Source organism: Macrotis lagotis, chromosome 6, assembly GCF_037893015.1.
Source record: "Macrotis lagotis isolate mMagLag1 chromosome 6, bilby.v1.9.chrom.fasta, whole genome shotgun sequence".
NCBI lineage: Eukaryota > Metazoa > Chordata > Mammalia > Peramelemorphia > Peramelidae > Macrotis > Macrotis lagotis.
This window is the reverse complement of record NC_133663.1, coordinates 161,913,120-161,933,260: the sequence shown is the minus strand read 5'-3', so window position 1 is coordinate 161,933,260 and position 20,141 is coordinate 161,913,120. Positions and strand designations below refer to the sequence as shown.

Genomic DNA, 20,141 nt, shown 5'->3' with positions numbered 1-20,141 from the left:
TCCCTAAATTAAAACTAAAATAAAATGTGGTGGATGAAAAAAGTTTCCCATTTTTTGAATAGAAGTTGTGACCCTGCCCCTGTTATCTACCTATCCATTGAGCCCATTGCATACTATCATCTTGATTTTCTAGAAGAATAGAGGAATAAGAATATGCCACAGGACTTGATTGCTAGCTTCCAGAAGTTAGGACGCTAACTACTAGTAAACAGCTAGGTTAGTCTTTGTCTCTGGCAGAATTATCTTGGTAGCACCAGAAAATAAAGGGATGGAGACCAAAGGAAGACTCTTCTCTCTCTCACATGCTCATCTTGGAAACAAGTTGGCAAAACCCATTCTTTTGAGCACTGAGTTATATAATTAAATGAAGATGAAGATGATTCAGTTCTGCCACAAGTGGAAAAACACACCTAAATATAATTTTACAAGTGGCTCCACTCTGGTGTTGCACAACTGAATTAGCTCTTTTCAAAACACCCACTTGAAAGTACAACAGATGGTCAGTACTTATGCTCCAGAACATAAAAGTTCTACTTTGGGGGTAGATGAGGCTGAGATAAACAGGGTGGAATGAAGAGTGAATTCTAAGGGAATGTTTTTTCTTTTTACTCCATCCTACCTCATGCCAGTGCCTTTTCCCCAGGACTTCAGAGATTCAAATCCTGATATAATTTTAAATGCTAAATTTTCAGCTTTCATATTACTATTCATTCTCACAGCATGGAAAATACACATAATTTACCACAAAGAAAAAGGGAGGATGGATAATGACTAATAGGAGACTGTGTGTACAGTTGGTGAAAAGCCTGCCTCTGGAATTGCAGAAATCTCCATTGTATTTTAGAAAGATTGATTTCTCCCCAGAGAAGCTGCCTTGTAGAGGCAGATTCTAATAGTGGAGAGTATTGAAGTTAGAAATTCTCAGAAGAATTGATGGGTGGGTGCCAAGAAGGGGGAACGTGAGGGTGGGGTGTGAAGAGAAAGAGGAGGGGAAAGGAGAGCTAAGTAGGAAGAGAGAGGACAGACATAGATAGAGACAAATAAATACAGAGACATGGAGAAATGGACAGAAACAGAGACAAAGACAGACAGAGGCTGTCACAGATGCCTTGCTAAGTGGCTTTTGGAAACCTGTGCTTTTTTATTCAATATTTTTTGGGGTTGGTGATTCATCACAATCTTTAGCTAAGGTGTGGTGAACTTGCGAAATGTGTGGGTGAATGGCACACCCACCCTAAGCAATCTCTTATGGAGCTTTTGACTACTTTTGAGCTTAGAGTACTAAAAGGTAAAAACAGAAAAAAATTTAAAAACAGTAAAAATGGGAAAAAATAATTAGAATTCCAGGGAATTGATTCTAACCTTACCAAGAGGAAGTGCTATACCATAGAGCTTACTTTGGAAGTTGATACCTTCATTTTTCAGCATTGCATCTTTGGGAGTGTATTTTAAGATGCTTTGCCAACCACCAAGTGTTCTGAGAAGCTTTTGTTTCTGTATTTTCACAGACAAGGAGCTAAGCTAATTGAGAGAGTGACCCAAATTTGTGACTCTCACACGGCAACACAATTGGCTGCTACTTCTGCAACCTCCACATGACTGTCTGCTCATGTCCCATTTCTCAGCTTCTCATTAGATCCATGTAGAGACTTCTCCAATTTCCACATAATTAGTAAAGAATCATATCCCCTGCTTTAAGTGGTCTAGTGCAATATAACCGTATGAAAACGAAATATAAGGGGGTAAACTGTTATCAGAGATGCTCTACTAATAAAAACATGGTTTAGCCAAATAATTTTGGTTCCCAACACATGATATTCTCTTCGATAACATTTTCATATTTGGAATATTGGAAAGTCCTGCAAATAATCTAGCATAGAGGTATAGTTAGTGAGCAGTGTAAGTTCACAGCAGGTCCAGTAAAGCCTGACATGCTCCCCCTTCCCCTTTCTGAGATTAGTTTTTTAGCAGAGAGCATTTCAAATCATCATCAAGATTCAAAGTGTGGGGGATCCCAACCCCTCCACACAGACACAGATACACAAGAGAGGGAGGGGGGCATTTAAGGTTAATGATAATGGTATTGAATTTGACAACAGAGAGGATCTGTCAGGGAAGCTTCATCTTAAAAGGGCAATTTTTCCATTTAAACTACATGTCTTTTTTCCTCTTTTCTTCATCAGAACTTTCAATCTCCTTCATGATTAATAGATAGCCAGAAAACTTCCTGTCCTCTCAGTGGGAATTATGTTTATAGGAAAAAATGATTTGTGCAAGAAAACAAGTTGTATGAAGGAAGGCAACAAAGGACAGGGGCACATGGAAAAGAGCTGGGGGGAGCAATAGTACATTCTGTGAGTAGGTGACCTGCCAAACATAGCTGTTGTTATCTACAGAAGGCTTCATATAGGCAAACTGATGATAGGGGGGATTGCAGGATACCTGACTGCAAATCCACTTGGGTGGATTTGCAGCCAGGTGTCTCCCAGTCCCCACCTATCATCAGCTTATTTATCTGTCATCCAAGTTGGGATAAGAGGACCATCTTAATGTTGACTTTTCCAGACAGCTTTGGATTTACTGTTTTCTATAGTTCTATCTCTAGGGTGAAAATCCTCTCATCATAGAGCTATGGGTGTGTCTTTTCATTATGCACAGTTCACTATGGATGTCTCTGACTGGTGGGTCATGACACTATCACGAATCAGTGAGAAAATTCATAAAGCATCAGTGAAGGGAGAGTTGGAGTGGAAAGACAGAGAAAGGTTTAAAAATGAAATAATACATGGACCATTTAGGAAATGCACAGGAAGAATGAGGCTAGGATCCTATTAGAAACTCTCAAAAATAGAAATGGGCTACAAGATGTACCATCTCTGATTAATTTTTATTTTTTCAAATGCAACCAGCTGCTCGTTTGTATTGATCAGTGACTGAAAAATGAGACATTTCAACATGGAAAGATTCTCCAAGAAAAAAATAAAATAACATGTTGAGCCAACAACCAAGAATAGACACTTATTGTTGTTGTTGAGTTGTACCCAAGTTTTTGGGACCCCATGTAGGGTTTTCTTGGCAAAGATACCTTTTCCTTTGCAGGGGATTAAGGCAAACAGAGGTTTAATGATTTACTCAGAGTTATTGAGTACCTGAGGTCAAATTTGAACTCAGGTGTTTGTGACTCCAGGACCAGAATTCTATCCCCTGAGTCCTAGATATTTCCCAGAATAGACACTACTCTGATTTTCATAAGCCAGGAGCACTTTCCAGGTTTTTGAATATTTAACTTTGGTGGGTCATGACACTTTCATGGAAAAGTGAGGGAGAGTCTTAAAACAACATTTAGTGTAGTTGGAGAAGAAAGAGAAGGGGGAACTTAAAGGAAAAAAATTTCTAGCCTATTTGGGAAACTCAGAGAATGAATAGGGGCCAGTGGAAAAATCTCAAAAATGAATTTAGTGCTGGCAGATGAACCGGTATTCTTTTATTTTTGGAATTATTAATTTTCCAACATAACACATGGTTCATTTGTATTGGAATGGGGGGAGAAGATCCCTACAAAATTATAGGAAAAAAGCTGATTTTCTTCAACCAATATAAGTGAATCCTTATTATAGCTCTTATACAGCTTTGTAGTTACCTTTTCATATGCTGTGTCTTAAAGTTCAATTCCATTCAACAAATTGTAAAGTCAGTCATTAGTGCTAGACAAAGACAAAACAAAGACAAAAATGTCATCAATGTGTTTACATTCTATAACTTGGGAGGCAAAAGGTAAGGGAACAATATGTACCTAGATAAGTATGTGCAAAATAAACGCAAGGTAATTTTTGGTGAATAGGCACCTGTAACTGAGAGAGCTGGAAATTAATCACATGATAGAAGGTGGTATTTGAATTGTTTTACGTTCCATTAAGGAGACAATATGTGCATATTTAATAATAAACAAAATATAACAAAACAAAAGGCAATTTTGAGGAGAAATTATATATATATATATGTATATACATACATATATATATATATAATGTATACAAATGGAAAGGTAGTGTGAAGTGTTAACAACTTGTGAGATCACCTGCTGGAGCAGGTGATGTTCATTACTCCAAGCTTTTGAAGGACAGAAACTTTTGTAGTAAATAAGTATTTAATAAATATTTTTCATTATGATGGTGATAATTAAATTATTTTGAACAGAAGGAAAAAATCCTACTTTATATCCCATCATGAGGCAGTTAGGTGTGGCAGTGGATAGAACTCTAGACCTGGAGTCAGGAAGACTAATTTTCCTGAGTTTAAATCTGATCTCAGACACTATCTCTGTGACCCTGGAAAGTTTCTTAACCCTGTTTACCTCAGTTTTCTCATCTTTAAAATGATATGGAGAAGGAAATGGCAAACTACTTAGTATCTTTGCCAAGAAAATCTCAACTGGCATCACAAAGAGTCAGTCAGGGCTGAAAAACAACTGAAAAATAACAAAATGCTTTTGCACTACATCTCCCCTTCCTAGAGACTTTGATCCTCATCTAGTCTATTTCGAAGTTCAAAAATTTCATATTTCAAATACTTTCCTAGTTTTGTTTTTATTTTTATTTTTCTGTGTTGTCCCCCCACAATAGACTAGAAGGTCCCTGAAGGCAGAGACTTTCATTTTGACTTACACATTTACTCAATAAATATTCAGTGAAAATGTCATTGCATTGTGATATCTGTGATTACTTCATGAATAATATTTCTGAGAGAAATCAGGGTGATGTATTTTAACTTTGTTTTAGACCAATAACCCACACAGACATTTGTAACATAGCTTTGTGTCAGAGGCAGGATACAAGATGGTTGGTTTTTTTTTTTTAGGTTTTTGCAAGGAAAATGGGGTTAAAGTGGCTTGCCCAAGGCCATACAGCTAGGTAATTATCAAATGTCTGAGACCAAATTTGAACCCAGGTACTCCTGACTCCAGGGCCAGTGCTTTATCCACTGCTCCACCTAGCTGCTCCACTGCGCCACCTAGCCGCCCCTACAAGATGGTTTTTCAGTGATGAGTTTGGTTTTTTTTTGTTGTTTTTTTAATTGCCACTAGTTACCAAGGCAAACATTGATGGAGTTTGCTCTCAGACTTTCCTGATGCCCATGGTGCTTTATGATTCCCTCTAGTTATACAAAGTCACCACTTTCACTTCCTGCTTAGGCCTTTTTGTCCCTCCTCACCCAACCCTACTGCCATTTGAAAAGGTATCTTCTCTTAACAATCAATTATTATTATTTTTTTAGGTTTTTGCAGGGCAAACGGGGTTAAGTGGCTTGCCCAAGGCCACACAGCTAGGTAATTATTAAGTGTCTGAGACCGGATTTGAACCCAGGTACTCCTGACTCCAGGGCTGGTGCTTTATCCACTGCTCCACCTAGCCACCCCTTAACAATCAATTATTAAAGATCCAAAATACTATGAAGAATCTCAGAGATATTTAAGGCTATAAAGACAATGTGGTCTTGTGTAAAGTAATTATTCATTTCTGGCTTCAAATCAATTCAGGCTAGCTCCCCTATTGTCTTTTCCCCTTCCTGTCACTTGCAAATGGACACAGACTGGTTGTTCTTTCTTGACCAAGTTTCTGCTATCCTGGGAAGGGAAGGTTATGATATTTCCTTTGTGTCAGTTTTGGAGGATATAAACCAGAAGTATTTATCTCTATGTATGTGTATATGTATGTATGTGTTTATCTGTCTATCTTTCTATCATCTATGCATCAGTTTATAATTACTTGTCAGGCACTTATATCTTATTGAGAATTACATAAATCAGATAATTAGGCTACTTTCCTCAAAATAATTGCCTAAGAAAAACCAACTAAGGAAATGTTAGAAGAGAAAGGGAAAGGAAAGAGATATAATTTCAAAATTATCAACAGCTTTAGTTTGTGCCAGTAGAAATCAAGATCATTGATTTAGGACTAAGAGAAAGTTTAAAGTTCATCTAATCCTACCCTATTATTTTACATATGAAGAAACCAAGGTCCAGAGAATATAAGTACCTCACTCAAGGTGAACTAAGTAGTAAATGGCATATATACATATGATACACATATATACATATAAATTATGTGAATATATTCATCTAGCACATTTCCATTAATATAGTATATTTATAACACATATTTATACTATATATATGTGTACATATTGATGAGTTGTATATAGACATGTATATATATTAATATATTCTTTATAGTATTCTGGATCATTAATAGTTGATTGTTAAGAGAAGATACCTTTACAAGATTAATATATTAATGTAGACTGCACACCCCATATCTGTCTCTCTCTCTCTGTGTATACACACACACACACACACACACACACAAACACACACACACACACATATTCCTGAGTTTTTCAGTTGTGTCTTACTCTTCTTGACACTCTTTGCAAAGATCCTGGAGTGGTTTGCCGTTTCTTTCTCCAGCTCATTTTACAAATGCAGAAACTGAGACAAACAGAATTATGTGATTGTCTAGTGTTACATAGCTAGTAAGTGTCTGAGACCACATTTGAACTCATGAAGCATTCAAAGAGGGTCAATTGAGGAAGGATCATTTTAGAGCTGGAAAGCTAGAAAGACCTCATGTCATTTTGTCCAATCTGCTCATTTTATGGATAAAGAAATGGAAGCCTAAATAAGTCAAGTAATTTCACCCACGTTCATAAAAGATAATAAGTGGTAGAATAAAGACATTGCATAAATTGAAGAAATCATTAAATCACAAGACATGACTTCTTAATATAAGGTATTGTGTGAGTATTGTGGCAATGGTATTATATTGAGTTCTATATAATAGTAATTTCTCCAATTAAACTGAGAGCAGTGCAAGATCAGATTACCAGGATTAAAAGAATACTTAATTTTGGTAAAATATAGCTAGCTAACTAGTTATAGAGATGAGTATGGTTATGATTTAGCTATAAATATCTATGGCAACACATATCTATATCAGAAATCTATTGCTATAGATATATGTATATCTAAATATATGTATATATGTGTATATTTCTATATATCTCTCTCTATACAGTATCAGTCCTATTAATTCCAACAGGATTGTTAGTTTGTTACAACAACATGGGAGAGATGGTTTCTTTGACCATAGCACATTTAGTTGAGTACCTTCAAGTACTGCTTCCTATCTTGTGCTTGCTTTTTAGAGTACTGAAATGTTTTGGATATGAACTCAGAAGATCAAATCTAGGAGAGAGAGGAACACAGGTTAGTATTTTTACTATTTTTGCCATTTACAATATAAAATGGATGAATTATTTTCTCATGACATCAGTTTCCTCTTATATAGAATGACAGCATAGGATCTCATTAATTTACATGTCCAATTCTTCATGGCCTTATTTGGGATTTTCTTGGTAATGATACTGGAGGGGTTTGCCATTCCTTTCCCCAGCTCATTTTTCTTTTTTTTTTAAAAAGGTAAAAACCTAGGTTTTATTATATTCATGAATAGATTAAGGGTTGAAAAAAAGGTAACATTAAACAAAGATTAGGATTCTTTTTTAAACTGATATTTTTCTAATTACATGCCATGGTAAAAAAATTAGGATTCTAAAGTGGTTTTTATAGACAAAAATTAATGTCAGAGTGACAGAAAATTCTTTTACACATTGCAATCTCATACAAATTTTTAGTCTATAAAAATATTTTTAAAGACATTTGTAGTTCTCCTTCATTGTCTAATTGCTATCATGGGTCATATACACAGTCCTGGGAAGGGCCTGTTCAAGTTGGCTCTGCTATGCAGCCACTGTCTGCCCATGTGGCTGATCTACTATCCCCAGCTCATTTTTCAGATGAGGAAACTGAGGCAAAAAGGGTTAAGTAAATTGCCCAGGGTCACACATAGTAAGTATCTGAGATCAGATTTGATCTCATGAAGAGGAGTTTTAGACTTTAAGCTTTCTCTCAGTCCTAAATCAATGATCTTATGATATTTTCTTGTTGTATATTGGCACAACTAGTGATAAGGATAATTTTGAAATCAACTTTCCTTTCTTTCTCTTTCTCTTCCAACATTTCCTCAGTTGACTTTTCTGAGTCAGCTATTTTGAGGAAAGTAACCTGATTATTTGATTTATGTAATTCAGAGTCCTAGCTCTCTCAGGGGATATTTTTATTTTAAGCTTATTGTTTATTAATCCAAATGAATATCTAATTAGTATAATGTCCAGAAAACATAGTTTTGATGAAGGGTACTTTTTCCATGTCCCTTGCCTCCTGGTCCACCATCCTTAAAGCTAGAAAATAAGGGCCAACAGCTTGGTGGAACCCACTTCTAAAAGGGTACAGAACTCTGGTTTATGGTGATATCTTGTAGTATAGTGAATTTATAAATATCTGTGTTCAATTCTCTTTTCTTTATTCAGAGACCAGTGAAAAATAAATATATAGATTTATGTATGGAGATCCTAGAATCAGAGCTGGGGCAGTAGAGGAGGAGAGAAGCTGGATCATTTAGGTATAACACATAAAGAAGATCTCAGAATCACAAAGGGGAAAAAAAAGAAATAGAGCTAGGGAAAAAGTCAACAACAACACAAATGGAAGTTGTCATGGTAACACCCGCTAGAAGCAAGCAATTGGATTTTGGAAACTGAAACTGAGGCCAGACTTGATGGTAAGAAAGAGAATAAGGGGATGAAGCCACAGAATGAAATCAGAGACCTGGGAATGAATAGAAGCACCCTGTTTTAATTGTGCAGTGTTGGCCTTCAAAAGTATTTGCAGTACCTTTGTCTGTGTGTGTGTGTGTGTGTGTGTGTGTGTGTGTGTGTGTGTGTGTGTGTGTGTGAAAAGTACATCACGTTTTTGTTAAAAATCCAAGTTTGAAAGACCTGAAATGCAGATCTGTGCAGCCAGGAGGTCTATGAGTAAATGTGTTAGTAGCTTTCTTTTGTGGTATTACAGTGTTCATGACTCATGCTGCATAACAATGTGTTAGGTGGGTGTAATCTCTTTTAAAATATTTCAAAGAAGAAAAGCTAGAGCATGTGCTTGCATAAAGAGATATGTTTCCATGCAAAAGAATATTCATGTATATCCATGCAATAATGTACACACACATATATGCATGGCTGAATTATTGCTATGCCTAAATGGCAAGTGTAGGAAGATAGCTTGTTGTGATTTTTCTTATCATGATATCCTATTATACATTGACTGTGGGTAGCATTATACAAGAGGCAATCTAGTCTCCAATTCCTCTGCTTTGTGACTGATAGAAAAGCTTAAAATTAAATGATTGCATAGCTATACTATACTTCACATACCACCCTTGAAAGAGAGTTGTTATGATGGTTTTGCAGATGGAAAAAGCTGAGATCCAGAGAAAGAAAAGTAATTACTTATAATCACATACAAATATAAATGATTTATTTCAGAACCACAATTTGGCTCTCTGACCATAGAACTATAAATGTTAGAGAAAATCTTATCATCCCACAGAATCCCATCAACATTGGTTATTGGTGTTCAGTGTCTAAATCTCTGTGACCCTATGATGGTTTTCATGGCAAAGATATTGGAGTGGTTTCCCATTTTCTTCTCCAGTTCACTTTACAAATGAGGAAACTGAGGCAAACAGGGTTTAAGTGACTGATCCAGGTCACATAGCTAATAGGTGTCAAAGGCTAGATCTGAATTCAGTTCTTCCTGACTCTAGGCTCACCACTCTATCCACTGTGCCACCTAGTCACCCTTGAGCTTAGATATTCCACCTCATCACTACTCTCTTTCCCTCTGTTTGGAGTCATGAACTCCAAAAAGGAGGGAGCTCAGTTCAGTTCAGAACATCTCATTTCTCATCTGACTATATTATTTTATTTTCTGTATTATCTTCACAAATGAGGCAGAGTAGCTAAGTGCCACAATGGATAGAACACTGGTCTTGGAGACAGGAGGACAGGAATTAGAATCTTAGCCTTAGACTTTGACACTTACTAGCTATGTGGACTTGTGTAAGTCACTTAACCCTGATTGCCTCTCATCCAGGACATCTCCAGTCATCCTGATTCATATCTGGCCACTAGACCTAGATGCCTTTGGAGGAGAAAGTGAGGCTGGTGACTTAACACAGTTAAATCCAATTCACATGGTTATCCTAGCATCACCTCTCTGATGTCATGGTCCTCTTTGAGACCAATGGACAAAACATTATTTCCCCTATTAGAGTGTAAGCTTCTTGAAGTAAAAGATTATCTTTCTTCTTTTTAATATTTGTATCTTTAGTACTTAACACAATATCTAGAGCACAGTAGGAAAAATTTGAAAGAACTGAAATAATTTCAATGTAAAAAATTTGTTGTCATGTATATTTATATATAGGGGCAGTGACTGATACAAGACTTCAGAATTAGAAAACCTGGAGTTGAATCTTGGCCTTATGTGTGACTTCCAGATCTTGGAACAAGTCATTTCATTTCTCTAAGATTCCAGTTTTTTTCATCTGTAGAATGAGAAATGATCTCAAAGTTCTCTTCAAGCTAAACATTGAATGAAAAATAAGTAAAGGCTTCATTCCCTTATCTAGTTAAAAATTATTATAACAAATTATTTTAGCACAAACTTAAAATTACAAATAATCCTTGCCTCTGATCAAAATTTTTCTGAAACTTATTTTTTTATCATATGAAGAATGATTTTCACACTAGAAACTGTAGGGCAAACAATATCAAAAGAGAATTGCCATTCAAGCCAGGTGAAAAGACATCAAGATCATGACTACTTAATGCAAGTTCACATTTTTGGTCCCAGGCAAATTTTATTCTAGCATAACGAAGCAACTTACAGATTTGATAACCAAGCTAATAACCATAATTTTTAAGAGAGAGAAAAAAGGAGAAAGTCAAGAAGAATGGAAACAAATATAGTTTGCTTTGATTTTCAAACCCGAGAAACTGGTAATGATGTGGAAATAATAGAGAAGCAAATTTGGTGTTAATTCTTCTTAAAATTCCAGAAAATATTGCTGAATTGGTTTGAATATAAATTGTGTTTGAAAATAATCTGTCAGGGCAGCTAGGTGGTGTAGTGGATAAAGCACTGGCCCTGGAGTTCAAATCTGGTCTCAGACACTTAATAATTACTTAACTGTGTGATCTTGGGCAAGCCACTTAACCCCGTTTGCCTTGCAAAAACATAAAAAAAATCTGTCACTCTAAAATATGTTTCTTTCAGAAAGGAAAAAAAAGTACTCCTATGTATATATATATATATATATATATATATATATATATACATATATATATATATATATATACACACATAGCTATTATCCCATTCACTTATCTGTGTACAATACTGAATGTATTGATATATGGGTGGGTTTATACATACATACATAGATAAAAATTAAGGTATTTCTAGATAATATATGTATATGCAATGCATGTATCTATGTGTATAAAAATATGTATTCAAATTTCTGGTCCTAGAAAAATTATGGAAGAATTAACTTAGATGATCACTTATAAAATAGCTATAATCATTAAGAAATCTTGGAAAACATGGAGAAAACCTCAGTATAAACATGAACATAAAAGATATATATATACATTTTCTTTTCTATAATCCAACATTTTAAGACTGCAGAGCATATATATGTTTGTGGTGGCAAAGAATTGGAAATCAAGGGGTTGTCCATCAATTGGGGAGTGGCTGAACAAATTGTGGTATATGTATGTTATGGAATGCTATTGCTCTATCAGAAACTAGGAGGGATGGGATTTCAGAAAAGCCTAGAAAAACTTGCATGAACTGATGCTGTGCAAGATGAGCAGAAGCAGAAGAACATAATACACCCTAAAAGCAACATGGGTATGATGATCAACCTTAATGGACTTGCTCAATTCATCAGTGCAATAATCAGGGACAATTTTAGGGTATCTGTGATGGAGAATACCATTCGTAAGCAGAGAAAGATCTGTGGAGTTTAAACAAAGATCAAAGACTATTACCTTCCATTAAAAAAAAATAGTTGTCTTATGTGCTAGATAATTTTGCTATCTCTAATATTTTATTTTTTCCTCAAGGATATGTTTTTTCTTTCAACACATTCAATTTTATCAATGCATGGGATGGAAACAATGTAAAGATTATCAAACTCCCTTCTGTGAAGGGGAGGAGGGAGGGAAGGGAAGGTGGGGGGAAAGCGCAAAATTCAAAACTCTACCAAAAATGATAGGTTGAAACTACTATTGTATATAATTGGAAAAACAAATAAAATTTCTATATAATTAAAAAACACTACAAATCATATCTAGAGAGAGTTATATATTTAGACAAATAGAATAATTTATTCTGGAATTTTGGCAGGAATTAACATCAAATTTACCTCTATTCACTCAAAACCATACATGCATATATGCATATATACTCACATATATATGTAATAAAATAACTAATTATACTGTAAATCATATTCAAATATCATGTAAATCAATTTTTAGGGGAAAGTGTCATCTATTTTTTACCAATGATATATTTCATGTATTATTTTTGTGAGTAAATTTAAGAGAAATTGGTGGTAAGTGAATGTCAATATGGGTTCAATAAAATCAAGTCAAATTAAACTAACTCCATTTGTCTTTTTTAAAAAAAAAATAGGATTATTCAGTAGATCAATCTGCAGAATACCATAAATATTAGACTCTGAGTCCCTTGAGAGGTCTATTGCCTTTTTAAAAAAAAATTGATATTCCAAGCACTTAACACAGTGCTTAGTTCATAGTAGGTACTTAATAAATGTTTGCTGGCTTTATAGTAAATAATTTTTAATATGATATTTTATATTTATTCATGATATCTTTGAGCACAACCTAGTTAAATGTATATTGGATGGAAGGAAGGATTAATTTTTTAACTTGCAGCTGACTAAAATACTCTACCTATAGAATAATGATTAAATATTAAAGTCACCTTGAAGTGAAATTTGTAGTGAACATTGAGTTATAGAATTCTATCTTTGGCATTATCTATTTCATAATAATCTTTTAGCACTGGGAGAAATTTCAGCAAGATGGTCAAATAGTTTTACTTAAGTCCTCTTTATTTCAAATCAGCCCTGAGTAGAACACAGGCACAGCAACTAAATGGATAGGAATAAGATCTTCACAAGTAAATCACCATAGGAAAATCAGCAGACTAAAGAAATGAACTAACTAAGAAAAGTTTCTCCAAAAGAAGAGAATAATTTTCCAGTGGGCACTGTTATAACCCTAGAAAATAAAATAAAATTGCAAATGAATCCTGAGGGTCACTCAAAAGTCTAATAAAAAGAAATGGAAGGAATAGATAGGGAATGAAATTAGAACTCTCTGAAAAACTAAAAGTTAGAATTAATGGCTTACAGAATATTCTGAAAAGAGGCTTTAAACTGTGAACACTAATATCAAAAGAATAGAGGAAACTAGTTAATATGTAATGATACCACAAAATTTTTAGATTAAAGGCAAAAGAAAGCATGATTGGAAGGACAGACTTTTTTTTTTAAAGATTTTTCAAGGCAATGGGGTTAAGTGGCTTGCCCAAGGCCACATGGCTAAGTAATCACTAAGTTAAGTGTCTCAGGTCGGATTTGAACCCAGGTACTTCTGACTCCAAGGCTGGTGCTCTATCCACTGTGCCACCTAGCCACCCCTAAGGACAGACTCTTTTAAAAAAACGAGTTAACCTTAACAATATCAAAAAGTGATTGTAAGGCAGCATCATTGATTTAATAGCAAAACTAAAGAAACTAAAGGGGTAAATCATTGAAAAATTTCCTATAGTTTTTGAACCAGAGGGAAAGTTGCAGATTTTTTTAAGATCCCTGGGATGCCATCAACGAAAAAACCCAAATTTAACTTACAGATAATGTGGTTTGAAATGTCCACAATTTTGAGATCTAATAGGAAATATTTCAAGTAACAAGAAAGATACAGGTTGTATACCAAAGAACTTAAGACTGCTAAGACTACTTTTCATTATTAAGAAAAAAAGAAAACTTAGAATATGATTTTTGAATAATAATGAAGAGAGGAACAAAAACAAAAGTGACATTATATTTATATACGAATGTTGATTATTTTAAAAGACCAATGCAATTAATAAACCATTAGGTTTAAAAGAGAAAATGAGGGAAGAAATCCAAATTACCAAATTTGATAGTCATAAGGGAAATTCTCAATGAATTGAGAGAAAATAAAGAAACCTAATAGAAGCTACTTTGCATGATAGTAAACAAACAGGGTCAAAAATATTTAAAAAATAAAATATCCAGATTACCAAAATGGAAAACAAGTAGTATAACCCAATTGATCTCAAAAATATATTGTTGAGAAAACTCCATTACAAGATGATGATCCTATTGTACCTTGCATTCATCAACCATCATCTGGGTTATTTTGCTTGCTTCTGAGCCCCATATTTGAGGAAGAACATCAATAACCTGGGGAATGTCCAGAGGAGGGCACCCAAGATGGTGAATAACACTGAATCCTTGAAATCTGACGATCAAATGATGTAATTGGGCAAATTTAGCGTGGAAAAAAAATAAAAAAATTGCATGGGGACATACTAGTTATCTTCATATATTTGAAAGACTGTCATGTGGAGGTGGCATTGGACTCTAAATGTTTGACTCCAGATGGTAGAATTTGGAGGAATGGGTGGAAATTGCAAAGAGGCCAATTTAAGCTTGATTCCAGGGGGGGGAAAAATCAACCAAATTCCCTAACATTCAGATGCTCAGAAGTAGAATATACTGTCTGGAGAAGTTAAGACCTTAGAGGTCTTCAAATAGATACTAGGTGACTATATATATATATCAGGTGTGGAAGTAGGTATTACCTTGCTTTATGGGTTGACTGATGAGATGCATTCAAATTATCCAATACTGTGATTTGGTAATTGAATGAACCATAGACAAATTCCCAAAGAAACTTCTGATTCTGATGAATTTATAAATAAATTTTCTCAAACTTTTAATGAGTAAATAACTCCTATGATTCATACAGTCTGCAAAAAATTCAAAATCAGCTGTCTTATGGATGACTCTTGATACTCAAACTTAGAAAAAAACAGAAGAAAATAATAAAACAGTGCTTCTAGTGAATAGACATAAAATTTTAAATAAAATATTAGCAAATGAACTACAGTAATATTTTATGTATATATAACATAAAAGTATAATGTATATACATAATAAAATTATAATAGCTAACATTTATAAAGCACCTCAGACCCTGTATCAAATGTTTTACAATTGGTATCTCAGTTGGCTGTCATAACCACCTGTAAGTAGGTGTTATTACTATTTCTCTTTTAAATTTAGAAAATTAAGACAAACAGAGGTTAAGTGACTTACTTCTACTAGTCTTTTGGTAAGGAAGTGTACCACACCAAATGATTAGAAGTGTGAGTTACTCAGTTATGTTTATTATAGTAAGGGTTATGCTGTACAGGAAGGGCATCTTTCTCAGTTGCCTTTACCAGAATCTTTCCACTCTTTCACCTGATTGAAAGGAAACAGGACTATTTGAAGATAGATATTGGTTTCATCTCCTCCCATATCAGTGATGTATCATGTTGTACCATCAATGTGGGGCAAGCACCAGCATGTGATATCTGTATATTCAAATATATTCAGACCTGTTTCTTGATGAACCAATCATCAGTACTGCCTTTCCTCACAGACTTTCCTGAACTTTTCTTCCTTCTGTTCCTCCTGTATAAGTGAGGCACCATAGCACCTCAATGCCAGGTAAACACCAGCATGTGACAGCTGACAACAAAATGAGACTATCAGGTTTAGTGACTTACCCCAGGTTTGCATAGTTAGTAAGTGTCTGAAGCTGGATTTGAATTCAGGTCTTCCTGATTCTAGACCTGGTGCTCTAGCCACTAAATCATCTAATGGCTTTCTGTCTCCTGTGTACATGCTCTATGCTCTCTCTCTCTCTCTCTCTCTCTCTCTCTGTCTGTCTCTGTCTCTGACTTTGTCTGTCTGTCTCTCCCTCTTCTCTCTTTGTCTTTTCTCTTGATAAAATATATGAATTGATGTTATATAAATATATGATGAATATGTATTCATGTGTATGCATATGTATATATGTATATTTACATATATATTTATACATATAAGAGAGAGAGAGAGAGAGAGAGAGACAGAAGGAGAGACAGAGAAAAGAAAATGAGAGAATTTTGAAGATCAGGACAAACTTTACCTATTTCCATTCTTCTTTTGGGTTTTCTTTTTGTTTTTCTTAAAGATTATAACTTAGTTATCATATCTTGGAATAAAACAGGTCTGGGACCAGAATACATACACCAGAGACTCACAAAATATATTGATAAAAAAACGAGCAGACTGCATAGATATAACTTATATAAAATCCCTTATGAATATGAAGTAGAGGTGATGAACAGATTTAAAAGATTAGATTTGGTAGAGTGTCTAAAGAACTATGGATAGAGGTTTGCAATATTGTACAAGAGGAAGCAAAAACAAAACAAAAATTCCAAGAAAAAGAACAGCAAGAAAGCAAAATGGCTGTCTCTTGAGACTTTACAAATTGCTGAGGAAAAAATGAAAGTTAAAGGAGAATATACCCAACTGAATGTTCCAGAGAAAAGTAAGGAGAGATAAGGTGGTTTTTTAAATAAGCAATATAAAAAATAGAATAAAACCATTATCTTAAAGAAAATAAGAAATATCAAGGGAAAATTTCATGCAAAAATGGGAAGATATGAAAAAGCTTTTGACAAAATAGAGCACGTATTCCTACTAAAAGCACTAAAGAACGTAGGAATAAATGGACTGTTCCTTAAAATAATAAGCAGTATCTATCTGAAACCATCAACAAGCATTATATGCAATGGGGATAAGCTAGAGGCATTCCCAATAAGACCAGGGGTGAAACAAGGATGCCCATTATCACCACTACTATTCAATATTGTATTAGAAATGTTAGCTTCAGCAATAAGAGAAGAAAATAAAGTGAAGGAATTAGAATTGGGAAGTAAGAGAAAAAACTCTTACTCTTTGCAGATGACATTATTTTATACCTAGAAAATAACAAAATGTTATCTTTTATGTAATTTTGTATTCTCTTATATTTTATTTTTTACTTAAGGATATGATTTCTCTCTCAACTCATTCAATTTTGATCAATGTATAGCATGGAAACAATGTAAAGACTATCAGACTGCCTTCTGTGGGAGGTGGGGGGAGGGAAGTGAGATTAGGGAAAAAATTGTAAAATTCAAAAAAAAAATTTAAATGGGCATGATAAAAAACAAAAATAGTAACAAAAAGTAAAAGAGATTAAGAAGAAATGGTAAGAGTATCTAAGAATAAATACAAGAAAACAACTAAGATCACCAATAACAATAATGGTGTGGTTATTGATCTGGGATGAAATATCATGTAGAATGAAATCAATCTTAAGAAACTTTGATAACAATAAGGCTAGTGGAGATGATGCTATCTTAGTTGCCACTGGATTGGAAAAGATCAATTTATGTCTCAATATTTTAAAAAAGTACAATATCAAGGAATGTTCATATTAATGAAAAATTGTACTCATTTCACATAATAGCAAGGTTAAGATTCTGCAAGCTAAGCTTTACCAATATGTGAAAAGAGAATTATCAGAAGAACAAATTGGTTTACAAAGAGGCAGAGGAACTAGAGACCAAATTGCCAACATATACTGGATTGTAGAGGAAGCAAGGAAGTTCCAGAAGGACATCTACTTTTGCTACAATGACTACAGTTAAGTCTTTGACTATGTAAATCACAACAAAAAACATGGCAAATCCTCAAGAGATGAGAGTACGGGATCATCTCACTTGTCTCCTAAGGAATCTGTTTGTGTGCTTATAAGCAACAGTTAAAACCAAACATGGAAGAATTGATGGATTTAAGACTGGAAAAGGAGTATGATCAGACTTTGTATCATCATCTTGTTTATTTAACTTCTATGCACAATACCACATGGAATGTATCAAAGACTGGATTTAAGAATGATGGATGAAATATTAACAATCTCAAATATGGAGCAAATACCACTATGATGGCAGAAAGTGGAGAGGAATTAAGAAGCCTCTTGATGAGGCTAAAAGAGGAGAGTATAAAGCCTATTTGAAGCTTAACATCAAAAACTAGGATATTGACAACTGGTCCTATCTCCTTCTGGCAAATAGCTGGAGAAGAAATGGAATTAGGAACATAGTTTATATTCTTGCTCTGAAAGATAAATGAAGACGGTGACTTCAAAGTTATTTGCTCCTTGGAAGGAAAGTTATGGCAAATTTGGACAGCATACTATAAAGGAGAGGCATCATTTTGCCAACAAAAATCATTTTGTCAAAGCTATGTTGTTTTTTTTTTCCACTAGCAATGTATAGTTGTGAGAATTAGGCTATAAAGAAAACTAAGAATCAGGTTGTGTTCAAATTGTGGTTCTGGAGAAAATTTTTGAGAGTCCCTTGTGCAGCAGAGATCAAATCATTTAATACTTAAAGTAATTCAGGCTTTTCATTGGAAAGTTAAATACTGAAGATAAAGCTTAAATGCTTTGGGTTCATGATGAGAAGATGCAACACATTGGAAAAGAGCTTGATGTTGGTCAAGAATGGAGGCAAAAGGAAAAAGGATGAGATGGGCAGATAATGTCATAAAAGCAATGAGCATGACCCTGGACAGACTTGGAGAGATAGTGGAGGACAGAAGGGTCTGGTATGCTATGTTTCCTGGGATCACAAAGAATCATACATGACTGAACACACACCCACACATGATTATATACAATTAATATATACATGAATATACATATTCATTGTTTATATGCATATATTAATTATGTCCAAATTATGTTTGAATTAGAGATACAATGATCTAACATTAAAAATATGATCATCATTGATCATATTTATAACATAATTATAAGCACATGATATCTATAAAGGACTTTGATAAAAAATAATTCTCAAGTCTAAAACCCTAAATACCAAATGAACAAAAGAAATTTTCTTAACATAAGCTATGAAAATATGGCTATATAAATTCAAAACTTAGTATTATTTAGAGTGGTTAAACTCTATATGATTTCCCAATTAGACCAGGGCAAAATCAGAATGTCCACTGGCATCTAACTTTTCTGCTAATTTCCCCTTCTGCTTTGTCCTTTCCAGCAATATACTTATCTTTTCATCCTAATTCCCATGAGAGGGAACCAAAAACCTTTGTTCCACTCCAACACCCAGATCCATTTGCTCCTTTCCCACACATAGGCTGGGCTATTCTATCCTTCCATCCCAATTATGGGTTATGCATGATTGCTTAGATAAATAGGGAGTCACCAACTACAGTCCTGCTGGTAAGATGGTGAATCATAGAGCCTTAACATCTCTACCTTAGTGGTTTAATGTTCACCAGCTCTTAGCTCCACTATGGCATTTTAGTCTCAAATTCTTTAATTGTAAAAAGAGAGATCTAGATTAAATTATAGTTTCTTACAGTTTCGACTATCTATGGATATCTGAACTTCCAAAGATCTCTTCTAATTTTGAGAATATCATGGTGTTTTGGAGATGGGGCTGGACTTATGTTTTTCTTGGCATAGGGAAGTAGTCTCTATTGTATCAGAGCTCTTAGGGGAGCAGTGACCTGACCCAACATAACCATGGGCTGATTGCCAGGTTAGTGTGTGTGTGTGTGTGTGTGTGTGTGTGTGTGTGTGTGTGGTGTGTATGTTTGTATATGTGTGTGTATGGGTGCTCACATATGCACACTAGATCAACTAATGGGAAACTGGAAAGAGCCATTTCACTTTATTCTCCCTGAAGTAATCAATTTGGGACTGGTTGTCAATGCAACCTCACATCCCTTTATCACCAATTGGTCTTCTACAGGGTACACATTACCAAGCCTCCCACTTCTAAGTAAAGCATTATAATTTAATTATTTCCAGCTATTCCTAGCAATAAATGTTCGGGTGCAATTAGGTTGATTTCACCATTGCCACCTTTACATAGTCATACAGACAAAACCACATGAGCATGCCTATTCCCTTACTATTCATACCTTTTGACTATGACA

The 20,141-nt window shown here is 34.5% G+C and overlaps 1 long non-coding RNA gene across 4 annotated transcripts in view; it reads right to left on the bottom strand.

Moving 5' to 3' along the window:
- Positions 1-20,141, bottom strand: part of LOC141491214 (uncharacterized) — a 100,391-nt gene that overhangs the window by 45,334 nt on the left and 34,916 nt on the right. For 3 of the 4 annotated variants that reach the window (XR_012469528.1, XR_012469529.1, XR_012469527.1), the window contains 2 exons: positions 7,166-7,243; positions 3,463-3,704 (listed from right to left, as the gene is read on the bottom strand). This is a non-coding gene — a long non-coding RNA (uncharacterized LOC141491214). Of the gene's footprint in view, positions 1-3,462; positions 3,705-7,165; positions 7,244-20,141 lie in introns of those variants that run through there. The other variant, XR_012469530.1, reaches the window with a different exon arrangement.